Raw genomic sequence first — 24730 nt, 5'->3', positions numbered from 1 at the left:
TATATATCATTTTAATTTAGTCATAAAATTAAAACTAGATCTTATGCATGCAAACTAAAACAAAAGATAAGAAAATCAATTTCTCACCAAATAAATTTCGGTCAAATGGGCACCAACAAGATCTCCTTCTTGTTAGTTCTTGAGCTATCCATATATAAGGATGAACATTCAAAAATCCCAAAGTAGAGATTTTCCTCTTGATTTCACCCAAGACTATCCCATATCCCCACTAAATAATATTAACTAGATATTAGTTTAGTAGTTTACCTTAAAATTGATTACTAACACTCATATATTAAATTAATAATTTTAGTAATCTTTTGGAACAATTAGAATCAAAAATCTCAAGTTTTTGAAAAAGATGATGAAGATAGAGAGAAGAATGCATGTGTAGCTTTTTCATGCATTAAGAGATTGAATTTGTAAATAAAAATGAGAACAAAAGTTCTTATTTCTAATGCATGCACACGGTGGGAAGGAGACAAGGAAAGCATCTTTTTCTTTCTTTTTGTCTTCACAATGTGTAGGTGTGTAAGACAAAGTAGGATAGGTGTAAGGGTACAAAAGCAAAGCCTATGATTATTTATCATAAAATAAATCAATCTTACACCATCACAACTCCCTCCATTCGGTCCATCCTCCATAATATGGACTACCATTTTATTTTGTCAATTTGTCATTTGTCACACAATATGTCTCATGTAATATATTACATGTTATTAATTAATTTAATGCATATTTATCTCATAAATACCATTTTACGAATTAATTAAATTACATTCAACAAATTGATTAGTGATACTTGATCACATAAATAAAATGGGTCAAATAATTATAATTCACAATATCTTGTAATTATAATCAACCATTCATTCTTATCTTTATTATTTCTCAAAAAATAAAAAATTTTAGTAATAAAGCATTTTATTACTAAAATAAATCTTATTTAATCCCATTAAAATAAGATATCAATATTCTCTCTCACAAATCGAATGGTTCAATTTTAAGGAATTGATTAACTTGTATCATCATACAATCAATCAGCTTTACGGATAAGGGCATCATCCTTTAGGTGTAACCTTAAGGGATCAACTGACCACCACCGTCCCACGACAGTAACGTCAAACTCTAGTAAGCCAATCGTTACCGATTTATGTTGATCAGTTGACTATATAATAAATCATCCCTTACGTATTCTTTATATGAGATTTAATAATGATATTTAAATCATGTGATCGCACTATTGTTGAGGACACATTTCCCAACAAATAGTACAGAAATGCGTGTAAAAATGAGGTAAAAACCTTATATAAAAGACACGCATCAAATCTCACCAAACCAAACCTTTGCTTGTCCCCAAGCAAATATGAATGCAACTAAGAAATAACAGTGGAACGGGACCAACACATCAGCTACAAATCACCCACTAAACCAATTTAATGCAATAACTGACAAAGTGGCAAATGAGAAGTGCAAACTAGTTAAATCAATGTTTCAAACTTACTGAACCGTCGACCTTGCAAGATTCAAAAGATATCGGACTCTCACGGGTCGCTCGTCACTCAAAATTAGGCTCAAGGTGAGTATATATGTGAAAGATAGACAGATGTAAAGACACTCACCTAACTCGACCTATAAGAACATGCATGCAGTTAACATGAATAAAGTCTCTAAAACCGTACATATGCATTCCAACCATACTAGTGACCAAGACACATGCCGAGGACTTACATTTGGGTAAGTGAGGTAATGGGTAAGAAGGGGCTAAAATGAATTTGGATATGTGGGATAATAGCCAGGCTAGCAACAACGAATCCAAATATAACTGCATCCCATCTTCATACTCAATATAACAAAAATAAAACAGTGCAAATTCCATGCACTAAACTCACTAAACGCCACAAAAATGAACCAGTGCAAATTCCATGCACTAAACTCACTAAACGCCAATACTTGTCAACTCCCCATAAAGTATAGGTAGAACATGGGAGTGAAAATCATTATACAATTTTTTCTTATCCATATGATTTTTCTTTCTTTTCCTTCTTTTCTTATTTCGTTTTTTTTTTTTTTTCCATTCTCTTTTTTTTTTCTTCTTTTTCGTTCCATTTTTTTATAATTCTTTTCCTTTTATTCCCTTCAGTTCTTCCACCATCTTCTGAAAATCAGACAAAATAACCATATTGCAATAAAACATTCCAACAGCTGCTCGTCGCTAGCTCGGCTAGGGTAGGAAGTATTATAGAAAGTAGCTGATAGGACAAAAAGGCAATTTGGCTATGTGGAGCTCATGGGTAGAATGAAATAAAGGGAACTTGCCTCTCCTAACATGTGTGACCATCCACAGACCGAATGCATATAGGTATTAAGAAGACTAGACTCATGCTTATGCAAATTGATGTTACATGTCTTAAAGAGAGTACTACTCACATCCTAAATGAAACCGGTCATGAATGTCACCAGTTTATAAAGCTCTAACCTCAGAATGTAATGTAGCTTGCCAATATGATGAATCAAGTCTATTCGTTCAGATTAGAGAGAAAAAAAACTCATAGATCATGCACATAATCATGCCAACTAAATGTCAAGAATATGCAAGGCTCAAGTAAAGATTCAATGTAGCGTCAAAGTTCAAACGTTCCGACTCAAATTAAACGTGAATTTTTTTGAATTTTTGAAATTTTTTCTAATAATTTTTTTTTTTTTGAATTTTATGATAATATTTGAATTAAATAAGACAACAATGCATGCGAAAATAATTAAACGTGCAAGCGAAAATGCAAGAAAACATGCAGACAGACATAGATATGGATGCATACCTCCTCAAACCAAACCGTACAATGCCCTTATTGTACCAAAAATAGGGAAAGAAATGCAAACTGAAAATAAAAGGAGGAGTGGAGTCGTAAAACTTACAAAACGTCATAAGGAGGGACCTCCCCAAACCGACCATGAACATGGGAGGTCAAAGAGAGTCAAGCAGTAACTCAATAGACGTAAAACAGCCGCTGGAAGACGAAACTACTCGATCGAGCAACCTGGAACAGCTCGATCGAGTAACTGGCAAATGGAAGGACTCGATCGAGTAGATTTCTACTCGATCGAGTAAACGTGATTTCTTCTTTGGTCGACCGAGTAAGAATATCACTCGATCGAGTGAAAATTACCCCAAAAAGCGCTCGATCGAGTAGAAAACTGCTCGATCGAGTGAAGTAACCTGCAAAACACGCATTTCAAAGCAAGGGAGGCATAAAGAGTTCGTAAAACAGCGTCTAAAGTTCAACAAAAAGCTAAAGAAAAATAAAAAGTTCAACAATAATACAATAAAACAGTCCGGGCTGCCTCCCGGAGAGCGCTGGTTTATGAGGTGCCGCACGACCTTTCTGGCATCAATTAACTGGCGCGTCTAGCTCGTCAAAGTGCAAGACTTCAACACGATTGTCTGCTTCATTCGCCTCGTGGTAATGCTTCACATATTGGCCATTTACTTTGAACCTATGACCTTCAGAATTTTCGAGCTCCACGGATCCAAATTTGGTAACAGCTGTCACCGTATAAGGACCACTCCATCTAGACTTTAGCTTGAAAGGAAACAATCTCAATCGGGCATTAAACAGCAGCACCTTTTGCCCAACATGAAATTCCCGAGGTAGAATTCGCTTGTCACGCCATCTCTTCGTCTTTTCCTTGTAAATGCGCGAGCTATCATAGGCGTTAAGCCTAAACTCTTCCAACTCATCCAGCTGCAAAAGACGATTCTGACCACACAACTTAGGATCATAATTAAGCTCACGAATTGCCCACCAAGCCTTACATTCCAACTCAACAGGTAAGTGACACGATTTCCCATAAACTAGCCTATAAGGTGATGCACTAATTGGTGTCTTAAAGGCAGTTCTATAAGCCCATAATGTGTCATCTAACTTAAGACTCCAGTCTTTCCGTGATTTAGAAACTACCTTAGACAAGATCTCTTTCAGCTCACGGTTAGAGACCTCAACCTGGCCACTAGTTTGGGGATGATACCCCAAACCTCGCCGGTGTTGGACACCAACTTTAGACAGAATAGAAGTGAGTTTCTTTTCTTTAAAATGCATTCCCCCATCACTAATGACGACCCTAGGGACACCAAATCGGGGGAATATGATCTTTTTAAACATCTTTATCACGGTCTTAGCATCACAATGAGGTGAGGCAATTGCCTCAACCCATTTTGACACATAGTCTACAGCCACTAAGATATACCTGTTACCTTTACTGGATGGGAATGGTCCTTGGAAATAAATGCCCCAGACATCGAAGAACTCAACCTCTAAGATGCCGTTTTGTGGCATCTCATGTCTCTTTGAAATGTTCCCTGATCGTTGGCAAGCATCACAAGCTGAAACAAAAGACTTAGCATCAGCAAACAAAGAAGGCCAGTAAAAACCAGGTGATCAAGTACCTTAGCCATGGTGCGCGATGGACCGTGGTGACCACCATATGAAGAGGAGTGACAGCCTTCCAGGACTACTTTGGCCTCCCACTGCGGAATACACCGTCTGTAGAGACCGTCTGCACATTCCTTAAACAAGCAAGGATCATTCGAATATCGCTTAGCGTTATACTAAAACGCTTCTCTCTGGCGATGAGAAAGGTCAGGCGGAAGCTTGCCACTGACAACGAAGTTAGCTATATCTGCATACCAAGGTTCTTGGTTAACAATAGACGATATAGCAGCAATTAAAGTATCGTCAGGAAAAGAATCATCTATAGGTAGAGAATCTTCCCCTTCTTGTCGCACCAGTCGCGACAAGTGATCAGCTACAACGTTCTCAGATCCTTTCTTATCCTTAATCTACAAATCAAACTCCTGAAGAAGGAGTATCCATCTCAATAGCCATGGTTTAGCCTCCTTCTTAGCAAGTAGATGCCTCAAAGCTGCATGGTCAGTAAAAACGGTAACTTCTGACCCAACTAAATAAGTACGAAACTTCTCTAAGGCATAAACTATAGCTAGCAGCTCTTTCTCAGTGGTAGTGTACTTCACTTGAGCCTCATCCAGAGTTTGGCTCGCATAGTATATAGCATTTAAAGCTTTGTCTTTCCTTTGGCCTATCACCGCTCCTAGTGCATAGTCACTCGCATCACAAATAATCTCAAACGGCAAGTCCCAGTCGGGAGGCTGTATGATCGGCGCAGCTAAAGCCTGCTTTAACCTGTTAAAAGCAGAAAGACAATCATCAGTAAACACAAAAGGGGCATCCTTAAGTAGCAACTGTGTAAGTGGTTTAGCAATTTTTGAGAAGTCCTTGATAAACCGGCGATAAAAGCCAGCGTGGCCAAGGAAACTCCTCACCCCCTTAACATTAACAGGAGGTGGTAATTGATGAATCACTTCCACCTTTGCTTTATCAACCTCTATTCCCCTATTAGAAACTAAGTGCCCTAAAACAACTCCCTCGTTGACCATAAAGTGGCACTTCTCCCAGTTCAGCACAAGATTGACCTCAATACAGCGCTGCAACACTTTCTCAAGGTTAGACAGACAGTTAGAAAAATCACTTCCATAAACACTGAAATCGTCCATGAAGACTTCCATAATAGACTCAATATACTCTGAAAATATCCCCATCATGCACCTTTGAAAGGTGGCAGGGGCATTACACAAACCAAAATCCATCCTGCGATAAGCAAAAACGCTCTGAGGACAAGTAAATGTAGTCTTAGCTTGATCGTCTGGGTGGATAGGGATCTGAAAGAACCCTGAATACCCGTCTAAATAGCAGAAAAATTTATGAGAAGCTAACCTTTCTACCATTTGATCAATAAAAGGAAGGGGAAAGTGATCTTTCTTGGTGGCGGCATTCGGTATGCCTCGTAATCTATGCACATCCGCCAACCAGTCACTACTCGAGTAGGTATTAATTCATTCTTCTCATTCTTAACAACAGTTGTCCCTCCTTTCTTCGGGACCACCTGTACTGGACTCACCCATTTAGAATTACTGACAGAATAAATAATACTTGCATCTAGCAGCTTCATTACCTCAGCCAATCACAACATCCTGCATCTTCTGGTTCAGCCGGTGCTGACCCTGTCTGCAAGGTTTGTGATCTTCCTCCAGCTCTATCCTATGCATACAAATATCGGGACTAATCCCCTTGATATCGTCCAGTGAATAACACATCGCTTTCCTGTTTTTCTTAAGTACAGCTAACAAAGAAGTCGGCTGATCATCATTAAGCTTAGCACTAACAATGACTGGATATTTCTCTGTATCGTCTAAGAAAACATATTTTAGATGAGAAGGAAGAGGCTTACGTTCCGGTACCTTTACCTCAATGGAGCAAAGAGTGCTAATCATTTGTTCCACTTGCTCTCCCTCATGCTCATCCAAATCATCAACAAGCAAATCCAACGCAGCGTCATCGTCGTTTGGGCTATCTGCACACTCATCAAAAAGCATAATGGCTTCTAGTGGGTCCTTCATAAAAGAACCCGACCAGAAATCATAGATAGACTCGTCAATAATATCCACCGAATAACAAGTATCCTCTATCATTGGGCGAGCCAAAGTACTATACAGACTGAAAGTGATCGCGTCATTCCCAACTGCAAGAGTCAAACGCCCTTGTCTGACATCAATAACGGCCCCAGCTGTACAAAGGAAAGGTCTTCCTAAGATAATTGGGGTCCGGGTGTCCTCAGCTATATCTAAAATAATGAAATCCATGGGATAAAGAGCTTGCCTATTTTCACGTGCACGTCCTCTAAGACACCTAAGGGCTTCTTAACAGATCTATCACCATCTCGTAGGGTAATGTTAGTCACTTTAAAATGACTCATGTTCGATTTCTTCTTGCAGACAGGAAGGGGCATGACGCTAACACTGGCTCCTAAATCACAAAGAGCCTGATCAATGACCATGTTGCCTATAATACAGGTAATAGAAAAGCTGCCCGGGTCTTTCATTTTAGGTGGACCTTTATTTAAAAGCAAATTACTAGACTCTTCCATAAATGAAATCGTCTCAAATTCACTTAAATTTCTCTTACGCATCACAATATCTTTCATAAACTTAGCGTAAGTAGGTACCTGAGTAACAAGTTCGGAAAAAGGGACAGTTACCTGGAGGTCCTTCACAACGTCCACAAACTTACCGTACTGTCGCTCGATCTTTGCGTCCTTCAGACGACCTGGGAAGGGCACTCTGGTAGCAATGAGTGGACCCGGAACTTTCTCTTTACCTTTATCAATGCGTGACACCTCCACAGTAGGGGAAGATGACACGGTAGCGGAATTAGATAGTAAAATAGGATCTCCGCCACTTCTGGTACTCGATCGAACACAATTACCACTCGATCGAGTGGTTTCACATTGCAATATACTCGATCGACCATCTTTATCACTCGATCGAGTGATTTCTCCAGCAGATTCAGTCGATCGAGTAAGAATATCACTCGATCGACCATCTTTAATTTCTGCACTACTCGACCGACCAGTATTTTCACTCGATCGAGTGATGGGATGAATTGATTCACTCGATCGAGTGTCTTGATTACACGCAGCAAGTATTTCGGCTAAAAACTCATCCATATCATCCATATCATCCTCCGGGGCATCTTGCCTATCGAACCCCGTCTTAGGTTCTTTTGGCTCTTCATGAGTAAGGCCAACTTGGAGATTCGCCACTTTAACTAGATTGCATGTAGATAGAAGCTTGGCTTGGTCACTCGCGAGTGTTAACTGCGCGACTTGTTCCCTCAATTCCGCTATGACTGTTTCTTTCCTATTGCACTTCTCATCAAACTGTTGTGATATGCTCATCACAAAGGATTTTAATTCAGCAAATTCTTCATTTGCAGAAGGAGGAACCGGTTGCGGCGCTGGCGTAGAAGGAGTAGAGACATTCTTTATTTCTTCATACAGCTGAGAAAAAGGAACTCCTTGCTTGTACTTCTGATAAGCAAGGACGCGCTCTACACTTTCCATGCACCCAATAGGGTCATGCCCTTCTGTGCCACATCTACCACATGGCTGTGAATTAGACATTCTGGCAAATAGACTTACAAAGCAACGAACAACCTGCAAAACTTATCAAAACTTTGCAGAAATAAGATCAGCCTCAAGGAATAAATTCCTTAAGACGAGAGACAAACTTAATTAAAGCAACAAAAATTTGCGCCACCTCCCCGGCAACGGCGCCAAAATTTGACACGTCTGTCGCGTACCTATCAAAAATACCAACTGGCTCTAACTAATATAGCTAGGGAAGTCGGGTCGAATCCACAGAGAGGTAGGAAATTGTCAGCTTAATCTAAGTTCGTCAAGGTAACCAAATTGGGGAGTTTTTAATTGTGATATTCTAAACTAACAAGAAGGTAAGGAAGAGAAAATAAGAGAAGAAAGATTAACCAAGGAGAGAAAAACAGCTAAGACAAATGGTTCACCATAATCATCCGGTCAACAAATCTAGGTCTCAGGTCAATACAAATACGGTCTAAGAAGCAGTGAATATCTCCTTTCGGTCTCAATTCGCCCTAGAGCCTGAATAGCTTAGCTTTCGCCCTAACTACAATACCGTATTATTCGCTACTAGTCTCGCCTTTTCCAATCATTCGGTCCAGGTCAAGGGTCACTAAGATATAAATGTCTAATCGCGTCGACTCAATTAGACAGAAACAGTTAAGTGCAGCATTTAAACAACAAAGACTATACCAGCATCAACCCAATAAACCGATTACTATCCCTTCATAACTATGGATCCCCTTAGTCTTAGCAGAGGGGAATTAGCTACTCATCATTATCGAATTAACAACAACAACAACAAATAGATAATTAAAACTAAACATGATAATAAAACTAATAAGAATCGAATTGAAGTAATTATGATAACAGTAAAGGGAAGAAGGAATTAAAGCAAATGATTAAGAATTAAGAGATTAAAGTAGAACAATAGTACCAATCGTATCCAAATCTCAGTCGCAAATTCTAAAAGAAGAGCAAAATCCAAAGAACAGTAACCAGTGATAGAGTAAAGAGTAAAACGAACGAAGGGAAGAGAGGAAGAGACCGTCATGTAGTCCCTCTACTCTGTCTTATACCAAAAATCCCTCTTAAACCTAATCTATGGACTAATTACAAAAGCCCATAAAATAATTAGGCGGAAAAAGTCTTTAGAAGGACAAACTACTCGATCGAGTGGAAATAAACCACTCGATCGAGCAACTATGCACCAATCCTCTCGATCGAGTAGAAATAAACTACTCGATCGAGCACTTCTTGCTTTGTCTCCTCTACTAGCTTCTTGAACTGCTCGATCGAGCAACCCTGAGCAAATAAAGCATTCGATCGAGTAGGAAACCACTCGATCGAGCTACTTAGGCACGCTAGACTTTGAAACGCCTTCCGAAACCAGCTCACGCGTCTCCAAAATGTTAGATTCCAAGCTCCGGCTCCTTATTCTCCATGAATGCATGCAATTGGGAAAAATTAGGCTTGATTTAACTCCTCTTCGGTTAATTCTTGCAAATTACATAAAACGAACCAAAGTAGGATATTCGAGGGTATTTGTAGCTAGACGCTACATATATAGTACAGAAATGCGTGTAAAAATGAGGTAAAAACCTTATATAAAAGACACGCATCATACCACTTCAATGCACCTCTAGTGCTACTCGAGAAATGGGCAAAGTTTAGGAATGGTGATGATGATGGGATGAAACACATTGTAAATGGAGGGCTCATTACTAGGCTTGCGAAGCATTTCAATCCGAGATTCAATGAGAATAATGAGTATGCTCCTCTTTCGGGAAACACGAGGATAAATGAAGATCTTCTTATTCATCATCATTAGATAACCCTTGAGGGGGTTGATAAGCGGATCAAGTGGATAACGAAAAGAAGTGATCCGATTTATCTACCAATGACCGGCCTACCACGGATTTCCCCAAGAAGAGGACCTTTGTCACCAATCCCATCCTACCTCATCCCTCCAAACCCAACTCAAGCAAGACAAGCACCACCACCTCCAAATCCCCAACAACAACAAAAGCAACAATCTCAAGATGAGAAGATCAAAGTGCCTCCCTACCTATTTCCTTATCAACCGTATAACCATCATAACCCCTTTATCCTTTCCTGTGATGACTTTGTCACGGGAATTCTACAAGATTTGCACTACCGACAATATGAAGCTACCGTGGACAATTACTACGCACTCTATCCTCAATACCACGATATGATTCATAAGGGAAAGGTTAGTGAAGAGGGAGCATTTCCCTCTTGGGCACAAATGGACTTACTTTTCCTCAATTCGGAGAGGGCAAATGAAGGGGCAAACGGGAGACAAGAGGAGGGGAGCAACAATTCTTGCGGAGGGGACACGGTGGAGCTTGAAAGTGAAGAGGACGAGTTCATGGACCCGAATATGAGTGATGCATCAAAGGAGATATGGGATAGTGATCTAGAGGGAGATGATGTCGATCTCTAAAGGATTACTTCATAGCTAGGTGGAGCGGGCGAGAGGCACCCATCACAAGCTTAAGTGAAGTTTCCTCATCTCCTCTCTTTAAGTTTCAATTTTCTTGAAAGAAGTTTATGTTTTGTTAACTTGTATTTTATCAATCTTAATCATGGTTGGAGTAGTCCTAGCAACATAGAGGACTAACACCTCGGCCCCATTGTTCCCACTTTTGAAAATCCAAAATTACAAATTTAGTTTCATGCATTGCATCGTGTGTGCATGAACTACACCCAACCTTAGGACATTAGAAATAATGTCTAACTCGGTTTGGGGAAGTACATGCATACGCAACGGGAGGTAATCTAAATTACGCTCTCCGTCATAAACAAAAACCATGCATCATGTAGTGTAGATTAGTATAGCTTGCATTTAGTGTAGAATTCATGCATCATGCTTGCATGATTTCCCATCATTTTGGCCATTGAGGACAATGCCTATATTAGTGTGGGGATGGGGAATTCTAACTTAACTTTTATTCCAAAATCCAAAAAAATTGAAAAATTACGAAAAAACCATAAAAATTTGAAAAATTGAAAAACCAAAAACAAGTTCATTTCCTTTGTAGTGTAGTCATGTATATATTGTTGTATATATTGTGTTTGTTTTACCCTTGTTCACATTGATCGACTACGCCACATCCGAGACATGAGGATATTGAAGACCGCATGGTATGATTTTTCCAATCTCCTTTTTCCTCTTTATGTTAATGACTATGTGGCTTTATTTTGATTGATGCGGTAAACAATGTGAACTTAGGACTTGCATTTAGTGTATATGTCATATTAGTTGGTAGAAACATTTGCATTAGGATGTTTATATGTTAGTTGCATCATGGCAGGTAGTTGCATGTTAGAAAATTTTGCGAAACCGTCTACTTGGGAAGCTTGACAAGTGTATATAGGCCCTAGTAGATGCTTTTTCTTCTTAAGACTTTGCTTGTTAGAATACTTGTAAAACACCCTAGGATGTGTCATGCTAGTATCCTTTGACCCATGGATTAAGGCCTAGTCAAGAGTACCTTGTGGTGTGATAACTCCTTGGCTACCGTTTATTCCAAGGTGACCCTTGAAACCATGCATCCATCCATCATCCATGTTCTACCACATTTTTGTCATCAAAGGGAATGGGCACAAAAAGATATCAATTTGAGTTCAATGAAATGAAAAGTGAAAGAAAGTTTGCAAAAATGCATCAAATGAAAAGAGGAGCAAAAATAGAACTCCTAAAGCTTCAAATATAAGCCACCTTCACTACATATGGGGTGACTTTGAAAATGTTCAAAAGAAAGGCAAAGAAAAGTTGAAAGTTATCAAGCGTTGAAATGCCAAAAATCAAAAAGAAATGGCAAGAAAATGTTCTCAAATGTTATATGCCACAAGAAATTGGGGGGAAAAACAAAAACAAAAGCAAACTCCCAAAGTGAAACTCAAATATCTATCGATCCCTTTATCCATCGTATCCATTTTTGTGCATGGTAGAGAGGGGACGACCCTTCTTCTTGTCTAGGCAAGAGGGGGAATTCCGCGATCCTCCAGTGTTTCTAACACCATAGGGAGTCTACTCTTGACAAAAGCATTTAACGATTGAGGACAAAGGTACCCTAGCTTGACACAACTTGGAGGTGATTTATTGGTATCCTTCTAGGCTTAGTAGTTTGAAGAAATTGCATCTATGAAGGAGTGTGTACCCTTGAATTGCTTCTCTTGTAGATAATTTCCGCCACTTAGATGAGGAAAGTGGCTATTCTTTTGTAGATGCATCCATTATTTGATTTTGTGTGCTTAATGTTTGGATGTATCGCCATTTTGGCAAGACCCACCTTGCCTTGCAAGAAGGCATCCTACCTCATGGTTGTCTTGTTGTGAGTTGAAGGGGCGGAGTGAGACCCGCTAATTGTCTCATATCGGCTATATTATTAGGTTAGTTTAAATAATGGTCCTAGTCTTTGTCACCTCTTTACTCGGGACGAGCAAAGGTTCGGTTTGGGGATATTTGATGTGACCATAATTAGAGCATATTTAGTCCCCGAATTAGCCTTGTTCCCATGCTTTTTAGTGCATATTTGGGTCATTTATTGTCTTTAGTTCTTTGTTTTGCATATTCTTTGAGGTTTTGTGTCCTTGGTAGGAAAGGAGTGCAAACCTTGCATTTTCATGGCGAAACGAGACTAAATTGATTGAATTCAAATGACAAAGCATCAAGGACAAACAAGATTAGAAGGCCTTTGTACATACTATAGTAAATGGGCAATGATGAGAAAAGATCCTTGCATCCCCGAGGAAATACCCAAGGATCTTATGAAAAAAAAGGAAGAAAAGAAGAAGAAATGAAACTGCACAGCAATCCGTGCGGATTGTCCTGAAGACGCCCGTCCTCCACCTTCACAATCCGTGCGTCTTCACTCCAAGACGCCCGGGCAGCAACTCCAGAAGACGCCCGTCTTCTCCCCAAGACGCCCGGGCAGAGATCCCAGAATCCGCCCGTCCCGTGCTAAAGACGCACGGATTCCCAGGCAGACAATTTCGTTTCTTCAAGCTTCAAGAAAGATGCCCATCCTTCCAAAAATACCGGCGTTTCCTTAATTAGGGACTTAATCGTCATTTAATCCCTTAGTTAACCCTAATTCCTACACCTAATCCCCACTATAAATACCCCATTAGTCTAATTAGAAGAGCATGTTCTTCTTAGCAATCTTTAGTATAGTTAATATCAATCAAATCTCTCTTTAATATTGTAATCAATAATTAATCAAGTTTTAATACAAGTTTTATTTCCTTAATCTCTCTCTTGTTCATCCTTTATTTTGGGTAATTGAATATTATTTGGGTTATTGTTGGGAGATTGACAACCTCTCAATCAAGCATCAAGTACTTCCTTTATTCTTTGCTTTATTATTGGAATCATTAGTAGGTATAATTCTCTTTATCCCTTTTTAATTACTGCTAATTACTTTCATTTATTCATCATGTTTCACTTTGTTGGTATGATTGACAACCTTGCTAGCATGTTCAACATGATAATGAGTGAGTAGTTCCTTAGCTAGGGTTAATGGGTAATTAGGGGAAACCAACATGGGGAATGATTCATGCTTAAATTAATATGCTTTCATGGTTTATTTGCTTGCTTGTTTTGATCTCAACTCATGCACATGTTATGTTTGATGAAATACGAGCCTATGAATCCTTGCATATTTTTACCCATCACCTATCTTTTCAATGAGACTTGTAAGACATAAACCAACTCGAGTCTCATTAGACCATGCATGTTGTTGAGTAGGGAAGACTAAGTCGACTTGTAGGTGTTGTACAATCTAATCGATTCGGCTTCGGGACCCAAGCTTTCCTAGGATTGTAAGAAATAAACCAACTCAATCCATCACAACAATAATTGCTTGCTTATAATTTGAGAACATGTTTGTATGATCAATTCCCATGAATCCCCTATGACCCCATGACACCCTAGTGCTTTTTATCAATTGTTTACATCCCTTTTAATTCATCTTGCTTGTTTACTTTTATTGCTATTTAGCTTAGTGATCTTCTACATCAACCCCAATTGTGACACCCCTAAGACACCGCTAGTTGCAATAGAAATCTCATCTCAATTCCCGTCCCTTGGGATCCGGCCTTTACTTGCCTCTTTACTAATTGTAGAATTGTTGGTGAAGTTATAAATTGTGTTTTGGTCTAGGTTCTCCTAACGACAAGTAACGGAAAAGATATAGTCCGACCAGTAGGATTACACTAAGAGGTGTTCTTTTGTATAGCTCTCCTTGCATGAGAACATATTGGGAATCTAACAGGCGTATAGCACGTTGTCCCCTTTTGTCCATATCCGGTGGATAGGTACCGTTGATCTTGAAATTCAGGATTGCTTGGAACTAAGGTTCCTCTGTGACTTCCTCTTCATCGGTAATTTGGTGGACATAAGCTAGCTCTGATCGTCGTTCGATGCATAAAGGCATCTCCACCATGTCATCTGGCATATTAATCAAAGATGCAAGTTTTGCAAGAGCATCTGCAAATTGATTTTCTTCCCGAGGTAGGTGTAGATAGGTCACGTGATCAAAGAATTGGGCAACTTGGTCTATTCTGGCTTAATAAGGTGCTAAGCTTTCGCTTCGTATTTTCCAAGATCCTGTAACTTGATTGATGATCAGGGATGAATCCGCATGCACTCGGAGGTTTTAATTCCTAAGCTTACTGCCGCTTGTAGTCCAATGAGACAAGCTTCATATTCTGCGGCGTTATTTGTCACCTCGAAGTCGAGTTTGACAGAGATCGGTGTATGCTCGCCTTCAGGAGAAATGAGCAACACTCCTATTCCAAACCCTCTTAAGTTTGATGCTCCATCGAAGTAAAGGTCCCAAGAGTCTACATCGGTTTGGAGTATATCCTCGTCTGGAAATGACCAAGTATCTATTGTTTGTGTATCATTGATGGTGTTTTCTGCAAAGAATTCGGCAACGGCGCGCCCTTTTATGACTTTCAGAGGCACGTATTTGAGATCGAACTCTAACAGCATCAAGGTCCATCTTGCTAGGCGTCCGTTGAGGACGGGTTTCTCGAAGAGGTATTTGACATGATCCATTTTGGAGTATATTTTTACGGAGTAACTAAGCATGTAATGACGTAGCTTCTTCGTTGCCCACACAAGAGCGAGGCATGTCTTTTCGAGTTGTGAATATTTGAATTCGTACTCCAAGAACTTCTTACTATGGTAGTATATAGCCCTTTCTTCCTTTCCTACGGTTTGAGCTAGCATAGCGCCCATGGCTGTTTCGGTTACTGTGAGATATAAACCAAGAGGTTGATCTCGTATAGGTGGCATGAGCACTGGTGGTTTAGCTAATATCTCCTTGATTCGGTCGAATGCCTTTTGACAGTCGTCATCCCACATGGTGTGGTCTGTTTTCTTGAGCTTTTTGAAGATAGGTTCACAGATCATGGTGAGTTTCGATATGAATCGACTTATATATTGCACTTTTCCCAGGAATCCTCTGACTTCTTTTTCCGTTTGAGGTTGTGGCATTTCGATCAGAGCTTTGATCTTAGAAGGGTCTATTTCTATACCTCGTTGGCTAACGACGTATCCCATGAGCTTTCCAGATGTTACTCTGAATGCGCATTTCTGAGGATTGAGCCTCATGTTGTACTTTCGTAGCCTTGAGAAGAATTTGCGAAGGTTCGCAATATGCCCCTCTCTATTCTTGGACTTGACAATCATGTCGTCTACATATACCTCAACTTCTTTATGCATCATGTCATGTAGGAGTGTAGTTGCGGTGCGTTGATATGTAGCTCCAGCGTTGATTAACCCAAACGGCATGACCGTATAGCAATAGGTTCCCCATTGAGTGACAAAGGCGGTCTTATGCATGTCTTCTATGGCCATCTTGATTTGGTTGTCGTACCCATCCATGAAGGATAGTAACGCGTGATCTGCGGTATTGTCCACCAATATGTCGATATGGGGTAGAGGAAAGTCATCTTTAGGACTTGCTTTGTTTAAGTCTCTAAAATCAACAGAAACACGGATTCTCCCATCCTTTTTGGGTACGGGTACTATGTTGGCTACCCAGTCAGAGTACTCGGAAACTTTGCTGAACCCGGCTTTGAATTGCTTATCGACTTCTTCCTTAATCTTGAGAGCCCATTATGTCCTCATTCGACGAAGCTTCTGTTTCACGGGCTTGAAACCTGGCTTAATTGGGATTCTATGTTCTGCGATATCCCTGTCGATCCCTGGCATGTCTTTGTAGGACCAAGCGAAAACGTCTTTGAATTCGTGTAGGAGGTCTATGAAACTGGCCCTTTTGGCAGAGCTCAAGGTAGTCCTTATCCTAAGTTCTTGGGGTTCTAGTTTTGTTCCTATATTGATGGGTTCGGTGTTCTCTATTAATGGTCCCCCTTCCCCCTCTTGTAGTATTTCCTTGGCTATGTAGGGAGGTATCTCAATTGAGTCTGGGTTTGGGTCATCCTCAGTATCATCGTAAACAGAATTGCATTCAAGATAACACAAAGAGTAAGCAGAACCTGATTTATTCATATTAAAGTTTGAGAAAAGTTGAAACAAAGAAGCCATCTGATCTGTGGTTAGCGGCGGTAAAGGGACAGTTGTTGGGACATTTCCCGAACTACTGTTACTATTTGAGGCTAAGCTAGGAGAAACAAAGGGAATGGGGACGACGACAGGAGAAGACTCCCTAGTGACTTCTCTAGCCTCCGACTCTGACTCCGGCTCCGACTCTGACTCGAATTCATCGTCTTCTGGTTCTCCTTTAAACATCTATCCTTCTCCAGTGGTGAGCTTGAAGAGTCTTCCTTGATTGTTGGTCCACTTGATTGATTTTCTCCATCCTTTCTGCTGGTTCGCGTTTGTTTCTGTGATTAATGCGGTAGGGTTGAAGTGATCGTCTTGAAGTATCATGGTAATGATCTCATCCTGCGCGGCTCTAACAAATCGATCTTCTCCAAATAGTAGACTAACAGCTTGTTCGTCTAAGCAAGGTGCTTGACGAGCCTTGACGGTATGAACCGTTTCTGGAGGAATGAAGTAGAAATCGTGAAAGATCTCGATTCCGGCTAGTTTCCTTTCGAGATAGTGCCAAGGTTCAGGAAATCCGTGAAATAGTTCTTGACTTCCTTCCCTAACGAAGTATCCATTTAGGGTAGGGAGATATGGTCGCATTTGGACTCCTACGTGCTTACGGCTTTGAACTTGAGCGAGCATCTCGAGAACTTCCTCTTTAGTGGGTTTATATCCTAGTCCAAGTGGTATTCTTTTTTAGTTGCCTTCCTTGTAGGGTGCGAAGGTGTTTCTTCGGGCAGGGTTCAAAGTCATTCCTGGGCAGTATCCCTGGGATTTGAGTATGTGGTTGACCACCAAGTTGGAGTAGGGATCGTAGTACAGGGGTGCTAACTCACTTTCTATGACACTTATGCTTTGAAAGCCCCTAAGTTCATATACTGGATCCGCAAGGACTTGATTATTTGACTTCTTTTCGATTATTGCCTTAATGGGTGACGAAGTGATCGTCATCACTTTGCCATTTAGTGGGATTTTAATCTTTTGGTGAAGGGTGGATGTTACCGCTTTGGAAGCGTGAATCCAAGGTCTTGCCAGAAGTATGTTGAAGGAAGCTTCAATGTCCACTATTTGGCAGTTGACCTTTCGCTCAATTGGCCTGTGGCTATGGTTAGGTCAACGAGTCCTACTATGATTCGTCGTGTACCATCATATGCGCGAACACCTTGATTGGTAGGGGTCCAATCCGACTCTTTCATGCCTAGTTTGTATGCCGTTTTCAAGGGTATGACGTTGACCGCGGAGCCATCATCCACCAAGGTCATTGGCACATTCTTCTTTAAGCAAATGACAGTGATGTAAAGAGCCAAGTTGTGACTAGCGCCAAAGGGTGGCAAATCTTCATTTGAGAAAGTAATAGGATTACTTAGCTTCGGTGATTCTTGGAAGACCAAGTTGACTACATCGTCGGGTGTGGAGTTATGTGCTACGTTTAGTTTGGCCAAAGCTTGCAGTAAAGCTTGGCGATGTGGGAATGAGCTTGCTACTAGTTGCCAGACTGAAAGATCAACCTTTGTCTTCAGTAATTGCTCGAGCAAATGATCAGTAGAGTCATCTTCGATATCATTTGGTGTGATAACGTTGGTTGGACCATTTTGGGTAGTACTTTGATATGGACGCCCCGAACGAGTTAAGTGGTCAACATCTTGGTCTTCACCATTTTGGACTATTTCCTTGACTAGGGAGTGTTCAATGATATACTCGTCCTCATCGTTATCGGCCCATACTTCATTGACTGTAGCTAGTTCCCTCATTCTCATGATCTCGTCTTCTAATTGTGTGATTTGGTCGATTAGTTTATCAACCACGGCGACTACTTCTTGCATAGTAGCATTTTGGGAGAAAGTTAGTGGCACATGTTCTTTAGGTGTTGCATTGGGGTCATGTAAAGTTGTCACCATATTTTCCAATTCTGAAACTTGCCTATCCACACTCCTTGCCCATGCGATGAAGTCGGTAATGGTAGGGGAAATGGTAGAGTAGAACCATTCATTCTCGATTGCGTGGATCTCATCTTCGACTGGAGAAATGAGGTGTGAACAATCTAAGGTAGATTCTTCACTTGTGATCACTAGAATTCCAAGAGGATTCTGAGTGTTGTTGGGCTTACCTCCCGGCGGTATTGGTAGTCGACCATTCTCAATCATATCTTGAAGAACATTTTTCAATTTGTAGCATTTTTCTGTGTCATGTCCCTTACCCCTATGATATTCGCAGTATGAATTCTCGTCCCAGAACTTGGATTTCTTTTCTGGTTCGGGTGTAGGGCCTATGGGTTGGAGTTTGCCTTGTTTCATCAACCTTTTTAGAGCATTGGAGTAAGTGTCCCCAAGATTTGTAAATTTCCTCGGTGGGGCACTCTTCTTGGATGGCTCAAGGAGGTTAACTTCATCGGTCTTGCTAGTGGATCCGTAAGAACGACTTGTTGAGCCTTGATATCCTCGACCTACCGTTTTGGACAAGAGCCCTTTATGGATGTCATCTTCGATCCTTGTTCCTAGCACGGTTAAATCTTTGAAAGTTTTGATGTTTTGGTACCTCAAATGATTCGCATAAATGGGTTTTAGGTTGTCTACGAACTTCTCCACAAGGGTAGCTTCGTCTGGGCGTTCAACTAGTTGGGTACTAGTCTTCCTCCACCTACTTAGGAAGTCGGTGAAACCTTCTTTGTCATTTTGGGTAAGAACCTCTAAAGTGCGCATGTTGACTTGGATCTCAGCATTATCCGCATATTGCTTAGCAAACTCGATCGCGGCATCTTCCCAAGTAGCGATCTGCTTGTGTTCTAGAGAGTAGAACCATTGCTTTGGGATGGTATCAAGAGATGAAGGAAAGATCGTTAAGAACATCTCGGGTTTGATGCCTTTGATAGACATGTAGTCCTTGAAAGCACGGATGTGATTCAAAGGGTTTTCGTGCCCCTTAAATCTAGGGATATCCGTCATGTTGAAGTTGGTTGGCAACTTGGAACTCACGGCCTCATACTTACGGTTATTTTTCCTGTAAATGTCATCCCCTTTGAGATACATCAATTGTTCCTCCAAGTATTGGAGTCGTTTTTCAGCTGCAGTTATACGCATGGGAGGGTTTTCATCCCTGAAGTCATTCACGAAGTCATTAGCGACTTCACTTTCTCGAGGAGGCATCCTCGTTTCTACGGTATAAATTCGGCCTTCGATTGTATCGAGGCGGTCATGCACTTGGTCTTGAGTGACTTGGAGATGAGCTAGCGCGGTTAGGATTTGATCATTACTATCTTGGAGTTGATTGAAGTTCACGTCGCTTGTTCCAGGCATCTTGGAAACTGGATAAGAGACCGACGATGAATCAAAACACGATTAACCATTCTAGTACACTTACTAAGAAAGAACTGTTTTGACTCGGGAAGTGGGTGTGTGCCACTTGTGTCAATTGAGTTTTGAAAAGATGACAAAGTTTGAAAATGTGTGTCCTAGTCAACTATAGTGTAGTTATAGGAGTGGACTCGAAGTGAGGTTTTGAAATGGGCTTGGGCCCGGAATTTTGACTCGACAAATGGACAGAGTTTCGACTCGGTTTTGCGCTAATCATTGGCCTTTTTCGAAATTTACATTTTAAAGGGATTTTGATTTTACAAAAATCGTCATGGTTTCGTTTAGAAATGGTGATCACGTAAGGTACAAACATTTATACAAGCATTATAACGGGATGCTGAGTGCATTTAAAAGGGTTTTGGTTTAAAGGGTGGGTTGCCATACCGAACAATCAAACCCGAAGTCTGTGGAGAGGCTCGTACCAAACAAGAGTAAGACCGATTCCTAGTCCATTTCCTCAAGTAGTGAAAGTCCTTGATACAAACAAGAGTAAGTACCATGGTATGGATGACGTCAATCGATATCCATCTTTAGGCCCAAATAAGAATTAGGACCGTTTAAACGGGACGATTGGTCGAATAGGTTGGGTTGGGCCTAAGAAGGCCGAATAAAACGATCTAGGAAGACCGAGTTATGAAAACCGAAAATTGTCTTGTACAAACTATTCCCTAAACTTGTTCAAGTTTCACCCTTTTGGCTACACGTAAGTGTATTATCACCAGCGGAGTCGCCAAACTGTGGACGCGGGCCCACTGGGGCGCTTGGGAAACAAGCGTTTGCATTTGTGGAGTCGCCACCAATTTATTGTGGAAAATTGGAAACGGTTCGAATACCTCGTGCCATGTCAAGACACAAAGTAGTGACATGAACACCAAGAACTCGTTACCCTTAGCATTCTATGTCTAGAATGACTCTCGTGGATGCCAATGAACACGGATGTTCACAGAGATCTGGAGTAAGGGGTGAGGGTACGTATTAGGAAGCTCTTTTGATCGAACACCTAATCCCGCTCGCCTCGATAGCGGCCTCTACTAATGATTAGGGAATTTATTCATACTTGATATATTGTCGATTATATGCATGCAATGCAACATCCAACGTTTTAATCCTAACATGTGAGAATTAGACTATGTCGGTGAACAATTAATTTAACATACAATAAATGTCAAAGTTGGATTTCGATTCAATTACATGTGGAAGCATACAAACAATACGATAAAAGAAATACAATAAATACAATAATTACAACGGATTAATGATTTATGTCGAAAATACCTTTAAAACGGATAATTTGGGAAGAAAAGAAATAAAGGAAATAAACGAACAGATTATTAATGATAATACGAATAACAATTAATTAAATACGTAAACTAATTAAACTAGGTCAAAGCAGAACGGGAGTTCAGGGACAGAAATCAACCTGGAAGAGGCGCAGCAGAACTGCGCCTTCTGGAAGAGGCGCAGCAGTTGCTGCGTCTGTTTTAAGGCTGAGTTCTGCCTGTGAAGCCGGAACTGCAAATCGTTAAATTTCGTGGGTGAAATTAATGATTGATTACGATATATGACTCCGATGAAAGTGATTTAATACATTAATTACATGTGAATGAGTCATAAAAGCGATAAAACATGGATAAAACCGATTAATATGAATTAATTACATGAATGAAAGATTGATTAGTGACATGAGTGAACTAAATAGGGCAAATATGACGAATTAATGAAGAACTAATGACGGATATGACAATAGGCAGATGGAAATATATCAAAGGTCGAATTCCAGAAACTCGATATGAATGAATCGAATTTCTACAACCCGGATTGATTTTAATGACGAAAACCCGCAAATATTGGTTATAAGGGATTTAAGTCGGGAATTAACGATGAATTATATGCTAACAGTGGTGAACGATATGTTAAATTATTAGAATTATCATGCTTAAGTCGTCATATGAACAATGAACAATAAACGAAAGAAAATAACAAAACGAACGAATTGACAGAAGACGAAGGAAGAAGAAAGGAAGCAGGAACTGCGGCAACCTCACGAAGAGGCGCAGCAGGTGCTGCATCCCTTCGAAGAGGCGCAACAGTTGCTACGTCCTTTCTCGACGGTCATCTTCTGGTAATTCGTAAAAAGGGGTTTTAAACATGGTTTTACAAATCGGTTTTTAGAAGTACTTTCGACATAAACCTTACAATATGATTACAAAAAGTAAATAACAATAATGAAAAGAAGGATTTACACCCTCAGACTTACATGTTTGACGAAACGAGATGAACTAAGTTTATGTTTTAGTGATGCTCGACTCGAATGTAACGAAAGTGCCCTCGTAAGAGGAAAACGATTAAAGATTAATTAAGTTGATTATGGTGGAGTTGGTCAAATTGGTTGGTCATGCAAACGAGGCTGGTACTCAGAAGGATCCGAGCTTACGTGGTCGAAAGTTCAGGCACGTAGGCGCCAAAAATTAAGAACGTGGTCTAGAATGCAAAGGGAGAAGAGAAGGGCGGACACTCGCGTGAGAAATATGAGGAGTAAGGGCTCCTATTTATATTAATCACGTGAAGGAAATAGGGTTTTCGGAAAAACTTTGGAAGTGAATCTCGAACAGATATGAAAAGATACGAAAAAATACGCAGAAAAGGACTTGGGAAGAGGCGCAGCAGGCACTGCGTCTCTTGGAAGAGGCGCAGCAGCTGCTGCATCTGTTCCCAGGTGGTTTCCTCCTGCGGAAGAAAGATTTCCGTGTTTAGTTTATGGAATAACGGATTAATCTTATTTTCCTTAATATTTTGTGTGAATATTACGGGAAATTCTTTACCAAATATTAAAATATTGTGAAATATGGAATAGAAATATCCGGAACATTCCAGAACATTCTGACTCAGGATTTAGCGGTTATCAGAAAATGAAGACGGTTTTAGGCCCGGACTCCAAATGTACTCTAATTACTGTCAAAACGACCGTATCGGCACGTAGATGACAATTAAGAGGTAGACATCAGTGTTTGAGCAATCACTTGACGATAAACTTACGAACTGTCACAAATCGTTCCGCGTAGCAAACATGCGGCTCAATCATCACCGGGTGGTTTGCGGGAGGTGCAGAAATGAGGTATCTACAGATTACTATCTTGTAAAATGGTCTTAGTTAATTTGAATGTGAGGCTAATCCATCTAATTCAATAGTACAACTATACTTGTTACATTGCTAATAGCTAAATTGACTACCGCATTCTTAAAAATATGGGCCGGTGCGGATCTACCATTTGATCATATTTGATCATTTTATTTATCGACAACTTACTAACTGTGAAGTTCTTATAAGATGTTTTTGATATTGTAGACATACATCATGTGGGTGCTTGGATTCACGGGATGGGAACTGATGTTCATTGCCGCGTTTGTCCCCAAGCACCGAGAATGGTTACACAGTGATAATCCAAAAGGTTACCAATATGGAGGCTGTTATGATATCAGGAAGTTTGAAGTCATTGATTTGGGGAAGATAGTACTCGCAGTTGATAACCCAACTTTCATGAGGAAGAGGCTCATCTGCAGAAGATGCTTCTTTTGTCTGATTGATAAGTAACTGATTGATACAAGTAACTGCAATTGTGCGATTTCAATATTGCCACTGAGAAGCAATATATTTTTATTTGCTATGAGCTTATTTTTGAATGCAAGTTGTTCCCTTCAATAGTTTTATCATACCGTTGTGTTTTGCTTAAGGGTCAAATATCAGATGAGTGGATCCAATGCGAGGCACTTGTATAGGGTGTTTGGTATCTTTGTTGAACATGGCCTCTATACGCTTTCTTTACTTTCGATATGTTTTTATGGGGTCGTTGTGTGTGTGTGTGTGTGTGTGTGTGTGTGTGTGTGTGTGTGTGTGTGTGTGTGTGTGTGTGTGTGTGTGTGTGTGTGTGTGTGTGTGTGTGTGTGTGTGTGTGTGTGTGTGTGTGTGTGTTGAACGCCTCTCTGTCTGTCTCTGTGTGTAATACCTCCCTAATATCTATAGTATGGGTGGACTATGAAACTCATTGTGTTAAAGTTGTTGTCTATTAACTTACAGACTCACTGACTGATTCTATGCTCTTGCTACCAAAAATACAGTATGGTTACCTCTCTAAATGTGGCACTTTCAAGGCTACCAACTGTAGTGAACTAATTCCAGAATGGAATAATCATAGATTGAGATGAGACAAATGAAGGGCATAGAGGTATACTTTCTTCAAAGACTGTGTTTTGCCAATTAGTATCACCATATTGACAAACTAATGACCCAATTGTTAAGAGGTGGTACTCAAACTCCGTGATATGGGTTCCAGACCCATCAGTAACAAAAATAGGAAGAGTATGAGGGGGAGGGGGAGGAAAGGAGGGAAAGAGAGGGTATGGTGAGAGGGGAGCTTAGTGTATAACCAGTGGGGTACCAATAGGAAGAGAGGGGGAAGGAAAACAGAGGAGAGAGAGAGGGGAGCCACAAGGGAAGGCTCAATGGATGACAAATTGACAAGTAAGCCGAGGAATGAGAGTACGACATATTGATCAAAGAAGGAGAGGGAGGGATAGAGGATGGTGAGGAGGGGGAGGGATAGGAAAGAGACCGCGTGGCGGTCATGAGACTCGCAAAACAAGTTACTTAGAAAATTACTTTTGATTTGCTTTTTGTTGGGTTTCTAGAATAACTTTTTGCTGTAAAAGAAGATACATGAAAGCCAATGTGTGGAGAATGTACTAATTTCATCTTAATACAGCTTAATCTTTCATAGGCTTATGA

At 40.4% G+C, this 24730-nt stretch overlaps 1 long non-coding RNA gene across 1 annotated transcript in view; it reads left to right on the top strand.

The window, feature by feature from the left end:
- Positions 1–23841, top strand: part of LOC141598353 (uncharacterized) — a 42710-nt gene extending 18869 nt beyond the window's left edge. The window contains exon 4 of the long non-coding RNA XR_012523441.1: positions 23294–23841. This is a non-coding gene — a long non-coding RNA (uncharacterized LOC141598353). The remainder of the gene's footprint in view (positions 1–23293) is intronic.
- Positions 23842–24730: the final 889 nt, after the last annotated feature.

This window comes from Silene latifolia, chromosome 9 (assembly GCF_048544455.1).
Source record: "Silene latifolia isolate original U9 population chromosome 9, ASM4854445v1, whole genome shotgun sequence".
NCBI lineage: Eukaryota > Viridiplantae > Streptophyta > Magnoliopsida > Caryophyllales > Caryophyllaceae > Silene > Silene latifolia.
This window is presented reverse-complemented; position numbering and strand designations above follow the sequence as displayed.